Below are 11,164 nucleotides of genomic sequence, written 5' to 3'. Positions count from 1 at the left end.
TTTATGTTTGGTTCTAGATTTTCTTTGTATGGAGTGTTGGTAAGTTTTAGACTTGTTGTTCACTACGACTATTCCCAAGCACATCTTAGTCATATCTCAGACAAATATAATTGATCAGGCTTTATCTATCCTAGATCTTGTAACATCCCGAGTTCAGGAGTGCAAGTTCAGGGTTCAAAGTGAAAATGTATAAGGGCAACTCGGCAATTCCATGGGTGGACTCGGCGAGTAGAGTCACGACTCTGGTCACATGTTAAGTGGCCAACTCGGCGAGTCGGCGGCTGGACTCGGCGAGTTGGTGCTGGGTGAAGAAAACCCTAATCTTCAGGGTTTGCCCCTATTTAAAGGATGTTATGCCTTCTCTTCAGTCTCTATTTACCCTGAGAGTTCCAGAGAAAACCCTAATCGTGAGAACTCCATTATTGAGAGGATTGAAGCTTGGAAGAAGGAATTTGTGAAGAGAAGTTGAAGGAATTCGAGGATAGCACCAAGAGGGCTTGTGGATCTGAAGTCTACATCAGTTTAGGCTCATCTTTGGGGTAAGAATCCTCTGTATTGAACCCTTTTTCTCTTATTGTCATCCATGGTGGTTGTTCTGGGGTTTTTAGAGGATTTCATGAGTCATTTCGGAATTGGAAGATGGATCTGAGGATACTACCTCAGATCTGGAGTAGTGATGATCCAAAATCGCATAAAGTCCCTGTGATAAGTGATTGGTGAAGCTATCTTGTCCCAAACCCAAACCCTAAAGTGTAAAATGCCTAGATCTCTTTGGATTCACGTAAAGTTCGCCACTTTACGTGATGGATGGTTTGTAGGAGGCTAGATCTACGTTTTGGATCAATTGCATGGCCTGGAAGGTTCTGTTTGGAATAAGATCTAGAGGCACTCGGCGAGTCACAAGGGTGTATTCAGCGAGTTGCTTGAAGATGTTCTAGAACTCGGCGAGTTGGAAGAACAACTCGGCGAGTAGGTTGAAGATAGCCTTGGACTCGGCGAGTCTGGTCGTAAGGTCCTATCCTTTCTTCTGGTTGAGCTGTGAATCAGTGAGTCAAGGGATGACTCGGTGAGTCGAGTGTGAAGGGACTCAGAGTTGTTGGACTCGGCGAGTCTCGGGGTGACTCGGCGAGTTGACTCGCGGATTGGGGAAAGTTCTGAGCATGGGGACTCGGCGAGTCATCGGGTTGACTCGGCGAGTAGAGTCAGCCAAGGGTTGACCAGTTGACTTCCAAGGGCATTTTGGTAATTGTTGGATATTGTTTTGAGTTCAGTGTTTTGGTGGTTGTCCAGTGGTGGAGATCGTATAAGTGATCGGAGCAGCTTGGGTTATCTGTTCAGTCGGCAGTTTCGAGGTGAGTTATCCTCACTATATCAACAGGGTCTAAGGCACCAAGGTCGGCCCCTTATCGGATTGAGATCCGGGTATTTGTTGTTATGATATTGCCTTGATATGTTGCATCCTGGTAGCTAGGATGGTATATGCTAGTGACCGGTTAGGTCGGTATCCTGGTTAGGATGATGATATGTTTGACTGGTTTGTTGACTGTGAATTGTTATATGATTGAATGTTTATGTGCACATGGTTAGTTGGACTGGAGTTGGGTTGATATGGCATGTTATGCGTGTATGGTATATGTGGTTGGTATTTTGGGGATATCTCACTAAGCTTTCGAGCTTACAGTTGTGGTTTTATGTTTTTCCGGTTCTTCAGGAGACCGTGGAAAGGCAAAGGCATGAATTTTTCCGGTTCTTCAGGAGACCGTGGCAAGGTTGTTTTTTTTTTAAAGATTAAATTGGTTGGAATTTTTCGTTCGTTACAAGTTGGTATCAGAGCCTTGGTTTGAGTGAATTGGAGGAACACCCGTGTGACTCCAGTCTCAAATCGAGGAGAGTTTTCAAAAGAGAATTTAAAATGGTTTTTAAAATGGGTAAAGGAGGACGCGGAGGTACGATTAGCCGGATCCAGTAAGTAACCCCAAAATACCATACATGATATTTATTTTTGAGCATCGATAGAACAGCATGCTAGTGCTAGGCTAGGGATCTTCAAGATTTCATGATAATGTTGCCTGATTTATGATGCCTGTTAGCCTAGGGTTTCCTTGTGGGAGATTTCCAGTGTTCCTCTAGTAGTGAGGGTTGAGCGTTTGTTATGTATGTTTTCACTAGGGTGTTGTGGTAGTACTTCATAAAAATATGGGTAGGTGTGGAAGGTAGTATGGGCCCATACTACTGAAAGCACAAGACCCATATGCGTATCAGGGAAACCATGACCTCTAGGGTTGGGTTGAGAGTTGGTTCCCGGGTTGGAGGGAAGTGTCTGAGATTTTGTGGTGTTTTTCAGTATGGAGATTCTGAGGCATGCTGGGAGTGGATCCGGGTCAGGATCGGGAGCAGAAGAGGGAGTTCCGGGCGGGTCAGTACCGCCCGAGGTTATTGGTCAGATGAGCACGTGCGAGTTGGATGCGAGGATTCGTGAGATCCTACATGATGAGGTTGCTGCAATGTTCCGGGCTGAGTTGCCGGAACTGTTTGGGTCGATCAAGACTGCCATGGTTGAATATTTTGATGAGCGCTATGCAGCTCTCGCGGAGACGGCTGCTGCGGTGGCTACAACGGCTGTAGTAGCGGCAGGGGGAGGAGCTGGTCGGGGTTTTCAGTATCAGGACTTCGATAATATGAAGCCTCCCACCTTTGATGGAGTTCAGGAACCGATTGTTGCTATGAGATGGTTATCGGACGTGGAGGGGTGTTTCTTCACGTGTTCATGCCCTGCTGATCAGAGGGTTAGGTGTGCTCTGAACCCGTTGAGGCTCGGGGCGAAGGATTGGTGGAGATTGACCACGGGGTCATATTCGGATGCGCAGAGGGTTGCGGTTTCATGGGATCAGTTCAGAGAGATGTTCAACACTCGTTATGTTCCGCGGGTTGAGAGAGAGAGAGATTGGCTCAGGAGTTCCTTGAGCTGAAGCAGGGTTCGGAGTCGGTGACTGAGATCACCAGGATGTTCACTGAGAGGGAAATGTTCTGCGTTGAGTTCGCTTCGGAGCAGGCTCAGATGTCTCGATATCTGAGCATGCTCAAGAGGTATATCAGACAGTTTGTGTCTTCGCAGAGGTGCGATACTTTGCTTGAGTTGCAGGAGGCCGCCAGGCGGCGTGAGTTAGAGATTGAGTTGCAGTTACGTGAGCTGAGGCAGGCTCCGGTGTAGTCGCAGCAGGCGCCGAAACGGTCTAAGACCGTTGATTTTAGGGTGGGAGATCAGAGCATCCACGCTTGTGGGAAGTGTGGGAGGGGTCACACCGGAGTTTGTAGGTCCGGTGGTGCATGTCGCAAGTGCGGAAAGGAGGGGCACTATGCGAGGGACTGTCGGCAGTCAGCGTCGGTTCGGGATTTGAGGATTTGTTATCATTGTCATCAGGTTGGACACTTGAGGGTCAACTGTCCACAACTTGCTGCAGGACCGGTGCAGGCTCCAGCACCGACCAATTTGAGGATCACGGGTGGAAGTCAGGGTGGAGCGGAGCCCCCAAGGGCTCAGGGTCTTGCTTTTCAGCTTACAGCAGAGAAGGTCAGAGCAGTGTCGGATGCAGCTGCGGGTATGTTTCTTTCTTGATGTCTTGTTATCTTATGTTTATTGTGGAGCATTGTTTATCTGCTAGTTTTATTTCGTGGTTTTTGATGTGGAATTCGTTGTTCTTTGAGGGTTATGGGTTAGTGTTTGAAATTTCGTTGGTAATCATTCATGAGGGTTATTAGTGGAAATCTGGAGTTGGTCTGAATGCCGGGTAGCATCTACAGTCTGAGGAGTGGTTAGCTGAAGATTGAGTTTCTTTCGAGCAGGATGATCAGTGTGGAAATGTGATTTTTGTGAAAGTTGCTAGTGATAGTGGGAATCAGTCCGCGTGTAAGTGTTGGTTTTGTGCAGGGTTGTTTTGGGAGGTCGGTGATGGCGACCGGTGGTTGTTAGTCAATACTATAAGTGGGGGAGAATTGGAAAATTCTCCGGAAGATCGATGAGCATTGGAGGTTGTTTAGCTGCTTGGGATTCAGCAGTGTTCTGTCAGCCAAGAGGGTAGGCTGGTATGAGTAAGTGGCAGGCATGCAGGGCGAGATACAAACCTAGGGCATTTGATTGTGGAGGGTCTGGGATCAGGCCGGGATTGAGTATGTATGATGGAGATAGAGTTCGGAACCCCTAGAGGGCTAGAACAACATGCATGGGAAGGTTTCCCGGAGAGATAACTTGGAATGATGGATGCTAGTTGAGCGGTCCGGACAGACTAAAGGCCGGTAGGCGTACCAGTCAGGCCGAAGGCTCGGAGAATGGTCCAGCCAGGCTGAAGGCCCTGGAGGGCGGTCCAGATTGGTTGAAGGTTCTGAGAGTGGTCCAGATTGGCTGAAGCCCTGGTAAGGCGGTCCAGTCATGCTGAAGACTCTACAGGTATTGTTAGAACCGTTCGAGGAAATGGGTTGAGTATGTCGCGGTGTGTTAGCATTAGAAGGTCTGGCCCCAGGTATTGATCTTGATTAGCGGAGATAGTGCATGGACTCAAGAGTCATTGCGAGCAGATTCAGAGCATGTGTGTTGCATGGATAGCGGTTACACTATAAAGGAGTGATGTAGTGCTGAGCGAGCACCGTGGCACTTGTCGTAGTGACAAGGCAGGCAAGTGGATTTCCTTGGTAAAGGAAAGAGAGAGGAGTGTAACTCCGAGAGGGAGTGCAAATTCACGGAAGTGAAAGCAGCAGAGCAGAGTTATGATTAGAGTGATCCAATTATGGTCTTTGAGCAGCATGATTGCGGCAGTGGCATGGAATCACATCCGGATGGGATGTCTGCTGAGGTCGCAGAAGGGATTCCGCGGGTGTAGAGCCAAGAGACTCGGAAGGGATGCAGGGATGGAGTCTTGGACTTCCAGCTTGATTTTGATCAAGGAGTTGTGTATGTAATGGTGGTTCATCCGGGGGGGATGATTGGAGGTGTCGTCAGTGTGTCGGGTTTTCCCAACCCGAGAGTACTAGGGCTAGTTCAGCATGCGTAGGTGATTGCAAGAAGAGAACTCATGGGAGTTGCTCTGAGGCTGAAGAATGTGACATTCTGTCAACAGGGTGTGGATAAACTTGGACTCGGATCGGGAACCCGGGGGTTCAGGGTTATATCTAGCTCGTAAGAGTCAAGTGATTGTGGTGATCAGGATCGAGAAAAGTGCCATGGAGTGGTACTTGGTTGTTAAGTGTGGAGCCTGATGGGTGTGGTTATCAGAGGGTAAAGCCGGTGGTCGGCTTGAGACGGTGGTTAGGACACCGCGGGAAGGAAAAGTGAGTTTCGGGTTTCTATGGTTGTGCTTTGAGGAACCTGGTTTGGTTAATGCCAGGTGGTGCGTGGCGGGAGTATTTCTGGAGTTGAGTTGTCAATGGCTTCGAGGACGAAGCCTAATTTAAGTGGGGGAGAATTGTAACATCCTGAGTTCAGGAGTGCAAGTTCAGGGTTCAAAGTGAAAATGTATAAGGGCAACTCGGTGAGTCCATGGGTGGACTCGGCGAGTAGAGTCGCGACTCTGGTCACATGTTAAGTGGCCAACTCGGCGAGTCGGCGGCTGGACTCGGTGAGTTGGTGCTAGGTGAAGAAAACCCTAATCTTCGGGGTTTGCCCCCTATTTAAAGGATGTTATGCCTTCTCTTCAGTCTCTATTTACCCTGAGAGTTCCAGAGAAAACCCTAATCGAGAGAACTCCATTATTGAGAGGATTGAAGCTTGGAAGAAGGAATTTGTGAAGAGAAGTTGGAGGAATTCGAGGATAGCACCAAGAAGGCTTGTGGATCTGAAGTGTACATCAGTTTAGGCTCATCTTTGGGGTAAGAATCCTCTGTATTGAACCCTTTTTCTCTTATTGTCATCCATGGTGGTTGTTTTGGGGTTTTTGGAGGATTTCATGAGTCATTTCGGAATTGGAAGATGGATATGAGGATACTACCTCAGATCTGGAGTAGTGATGATCCAAAATCGCATAAAGTCCCTGTGATAAGTGATTGGTGAAGCTATCTTGTCCCAAACCCAAACCCTAAAGTGTAAAATGCCTAGATCTCTTTGGATTCACGTAAAGTTCGCCACTTTACGTAATGGATGGTTTGTAGGAGGCTAGATCTACGTTTTGGATCAATTGCATGGCCTGGAAGGTTCTGTTTGGAATGAGATCTAGAGGCACTCGGCGAGTCACAAGGGTGTACTCGGCGAGTTGCTTGAAGATGTTCTAGAACTCGGCGAGTTGGAAGAACAACTCGGCGAGTAGGTTGAAGATAGCCTTGGACTCGGCGAGTCTGGTCGTAAGGTCCTATCCTTTCTTCTGGTTGAGCTGTGAATCAGTGAGTCAAGGGATGACTCGGTGAGTCGAGTGTGAAGGGACTCAGAGTTGTTGGACTCGGCGAGTCTCGGGGTGACTCGGCGAGTTGACTCGCGGATTGGGGAAAGTTCTGAGCATGGGGACTCGGCGAGTCATCGGGTTGACTCGGCGAGTAGAGTCAGCCAAGGGTTGACCAGTTGACTTCCAAGGGCATTTTGGTAATTGTTGGATATTGTTTTGAGTTCAGTGTTTTGGTGGTTGTCCAGTGGTGGAGATCGTATAAGTGATCGGAGCAGCTTGGGTTATCTGTTCAGTCGGCAGTTTCGAGGTGAGTTATCCTCACTATATCAACAGGGTCTAAGGCACCAAGGTCGGCCCCTTATCAGATTGAGATCCGGGTATTTTTTGTTATGATATTGCCTTGATATGTTGCATCCTGGTAGCTAGGATGGTATATGCTAGTGACCGGTTAGGTCGGTGTCCTGGTTAGGATGATGATATGTTATGTGATATGTTTGACCAGTTTGTTGACTGTGAATTGTTATATGATTGAATGTTTATGTGCACATGGTTAGTTGGACTGGAGTTGGGTTGAGGCGGGTCCTGCTTTGTGCTATAGGCCAAGACACCCACGGCGGACCGGTTGTCCCGAAGGCCTAGTGAGCGGTCCGGATAGGTTGTAGGCCCCAAGAGGGCGGACCAGACGTGCCGAGGCTCGGATAGTGGACCAGGCCGACTGAAGGCCCAGTGCGGGAGGACCAGTCATACTGTAGACTTAGAGAGTGGACCAGGTGGATTGAAGGCCCGGTGCGGGCGGACCAATCACACTACAGACTCGATGTATATGGCTAGACTCGGAGAGTGGACCAGGTGGATTGAAGGCCCGGTGCGGGCGGACCAATCACACTGCTGACTCGATGTATATGGCTAGACTCGGAGGGTGGACCAAGTGGACTGTTGGCCGGTACGGCGGACCAGTCACACAGTAGACCCGAAGTGCATGGCTGTTCTGTGATCGGATATGATATGGCATGTTATGCGTGTATGGTATATGTGGTTGGTATTTTGGGGATATCTCACTAAGCTTTCAGGATTACAGTTGTGGTTTTATGTTTTTCAGGTTCTTTAGGAGACCGTGGCAAGGCAAAGGCGTGATCGTACCGCTCCTCATATTTATGTTGTGATGTGATTATGGGAATACTTTAATTTAAATGTATTGAAAACCTTTTTGTAATAATTTAGTGAAATCGAGTTGTTTTTTTGAAAAGTTTAAATTGGTTGGAATTTTTCGGTCGTTACAGATCTGATTACATAACTACCTAGGCCTATTCGTAGCGTTCAACTTATCTTATTACTTTTGTATTGTTCTTGTTATGACACCATTCTAGTATGTAGGTATATACTTATACTTTATAAAAAAAAATATCATTATATTTTAAAAGTATACTTGTACGAAATGTTTTAGTCAGAGAGTTTTGATCCCATTGTATTTATAGTTGTATATCTTACATGGTTTGATATACTTAGTTCACTATAAACAATGCTATGATACCAATCTGTCACACCCTCAAACCAGGATGATGGAAATGTTTGGGGGTGAGGGGGTGAGGTGGGGTTGGTATGGGGGACATAGAGTGGTTTCTTGAATTTAATATTCAAGCTTGTATCACTTAATTAAACAATAATACTTTAATAAAGGTGTAATGATTATATAAGAAAAAGGTGGTCTTATTAGTTTATTCATATAAAAAAATGGGTAATTTTTATGAAAGTCAATGGTTTTTATAAAAAGTGTGGTAAAAATGATGTATAATTACTTAATTTGAATCATATAAAAAGCGAGGTACTTTGTATTATAACTTGCCAATAGTACATTAGAAACATTAAGGAATATCACATGTATTAACCCAATTTTTACAAAGAAAAATTTTCACTTTTGAGTTAATTAAAACAATCTCATAAACCACAAATTCCCAAACATAAGTTTTCACATTAATATTCATTACATCTTTGTTTTCCTTTTTAAAACATCAGAGGGTCCCAAATACATTAAAAGAGAGATAAAGTGTGCACCACGTCATCATGTCAGGACCTTGCCTTTGGGATCAGAAGTAACTGAAACAAATCAACAACCTATAAGCGAAATGCTTAGTGAGTTTCCCAGAGCATACCACACGCAAACACATACACATATCCTGATAGCTAATTAAAGCTACAAACATGCCACAGAGACCATGCAATACAATCAACAAGAATGTCATGGGCTACCCCACATGGTCTTTGCCTAGGACTGCCATGGGCCACCCCACATGGCCTTACATCCAATGCCATGGGCTACCCCACATGGTCTTTAATTAGGAATGTCATGGGCTACCCCACATGGTCTTATATCCAATGCCACAGGCTCCCCCCGGGGTCTTCCATACCAACATAATATCACATAACATAACAATTCATAAATGAATAACACACATACAACACGTACACATAATGGGCTGACCTTGGTGTCGTAGACCCATAGGTATGGTGATAAGACTCACCTTCGTCCGATGAATACAAATACTGCCCTCCTAGTAATTCATAGCCTCCCGAGCTGAATAACAACAATCATAATACAATCTTTAATTACCCAAATAGAGGCCCAATCTTCAAAGTCTACCCCCAAGGCCCAATTACCCTTTTCTTGCAAATTGGCCTCAAAGTCCAAGTCCAATATCCTTAATGGGCCCTTTGGCCCAATAAGGCCCAATCAATAATTCCATGGCCCAATCAGGTAAAAAGGCCTACAACTCACAGCTTAGGGCCCAACTGAGCTGCGTACGCCCAACGTACCACCCTGGTACGCACAACGTACTGAAGGTTTGGGCACTACGCGCCGCGTACAGCTGGTTACGCCCATCGTACAAACAGCTTAAGCACTTTTTCCATTAAGTGCTTAATACTCGAATCCATCACGGCCAAAAGTTAGATCTAAGTCTGAAAAGATGTCCTAAGGCATAAAGTTGGCAGCTTTATTCCCTTGTATGTCTCGTACACACCCAACCACTCCATTAAGACCTTTCCAAGGTCTTTTTCCCATGCATGAGGTCAAATCTCTCATCAAGCTTCCATTTTTATGCTCCTAAATGACTAGGGGACCTCATATCTGACTTTCATATCAAAATGGAAGGCTTAACTCAACAAAAGAGACCCAAAGTTCATAAAAGGGACAAACCACCAAAACCTTAGCTAGATCTAAAGATTAGAAAGGAAAGATGCAAGCTTTTTACATCCAGAAGCTTTGCAAGATGCTTTTGATGCAGGATCTTGAAGCACCCACTTGATCCAAGCTTGCTTGACCACCCCTTCTTCTTGAAATACACACAAGGCCACAAATGCACACTTTAAGGCTTAAGATTGATCTCACAAGGTTTCCAGGAGTATATAGACGTTCTAAGGTTGTGGAGGCTCTCTAGGGTTTAGTCCACGAATCATAAGATTGCTTAAATAGGCCTCAAGTCTGGATAATTAGGGTTTTGCAACCCTGGCACGTACGCCCCACGTAACTCAAGGTACGCCCAACGTACCTTGATTCCTCCGCGACCACATCCAAGTAGTACGCTAAGCGTACACTTAAGTACGCCCAACTTACTTAAGGGACCATTAATGCACATATTATGATCCTTAAGGTTTTAAGACTTACCAAAATTTTGGATGTTACAACTCTCCCCCACTTCGACTAGACTTCACCCTCGAAGTCCGTGGCTGAAAACAGATCGGGGTAATGCTCCCACATCTCCTTCTCTGGCTCCCATGTCCATTCAGAGCCCCTTCGGTGCTGCCATTGCACGTTTACCAACTTCACTTCCTTGTTACAAAGTCCCTTCCTCTTCCTGTTAAGAATGGAAACCGACTTCTCGACATAATTCAGGCCCCCATCCACCTAAATATCATCCAAGGATATAACCGCGGACTCGTCAGCAACACACTTCCGAAGCCGAGACACGTGGAAGGTGTTGTGGATCTGACTAAGCTCCTTTGGAAGCTCTAAACGATATGCTACCTTGCCCACTCGGGCTATGATCCTGAACATGCCTATAAATCGAGGCCCTAGCTTGCCTCTCTTACGAAACCTGATAATCCCCTTCCAGGGTGATACTTTCAGTAACACAAAATCCCCCACTTGAAACTCAATATCTGATCGTCATCGATCAGCATAACTCTTCTGGCGTCTCTGCGCGACCCGCAACCGGTCGCGTACCTGCTGGATCAATCCGGTGGTCTTGAGTACCACCTCCGTGCTCCCCATCACCCGATGTCCAACCTCATCCTAGCATACTGGGTTCTTGCACCTCCGACCATATAACATCTTGAATAGGGATCGCTCGATACTGGCATGATAACTGTTGTTGTATGAGAACTCTGCCAGTGGAAGGTACGTATCCCAACTTCCTCCAAAATCCAGCACGCATGCTCTCAGTATGCCCTCCAATGTCTGGATCGTCCTCTCACTCTGAACGTCAGTCTGAGGGTGATATGTTGTACTGAAGTGTAGTTGAGTACCCAGTTCCTCGTGGAACTTTTTCCAAAACCTGGATGTAAACCGAACATCCTTATCCAAAATCACTGACACCGGCACCCCATGCCTTGCCATCACTTCTCGAACGTAGATGACTGCCAACTTTTTTGCGGATATACTCTCGGAGATCGGAATGAAGTGGGCACTCTTTGTAAGTCTGTCCATAATAACCCATATGACATCCACTCCCCTCGCCGTCCTCGGTAGCTTCGGAATAATTTCCATAGTGATCTCTTCCCACTTCCACATGGGAATGGGTAAC

The sequence above is a fragment of the Lactuca sativa genome, chromosome 7 (assembly GCF_002870075.4).
Source record: "Lactuca sativa cultivar Salinas chromosome 7, Lsat_Salinas_v11, whole genome shotgun sequence".
NCBI classification, from domain to species: Eukaryota; Viridiplantae; Streptophyta; class Magnoliopsida; order Asterales; family Asteraceae; genus Lactuca; species Lactuca sativa.
This window is presented reverse-complemented; position numbering follows the sequence as displayed.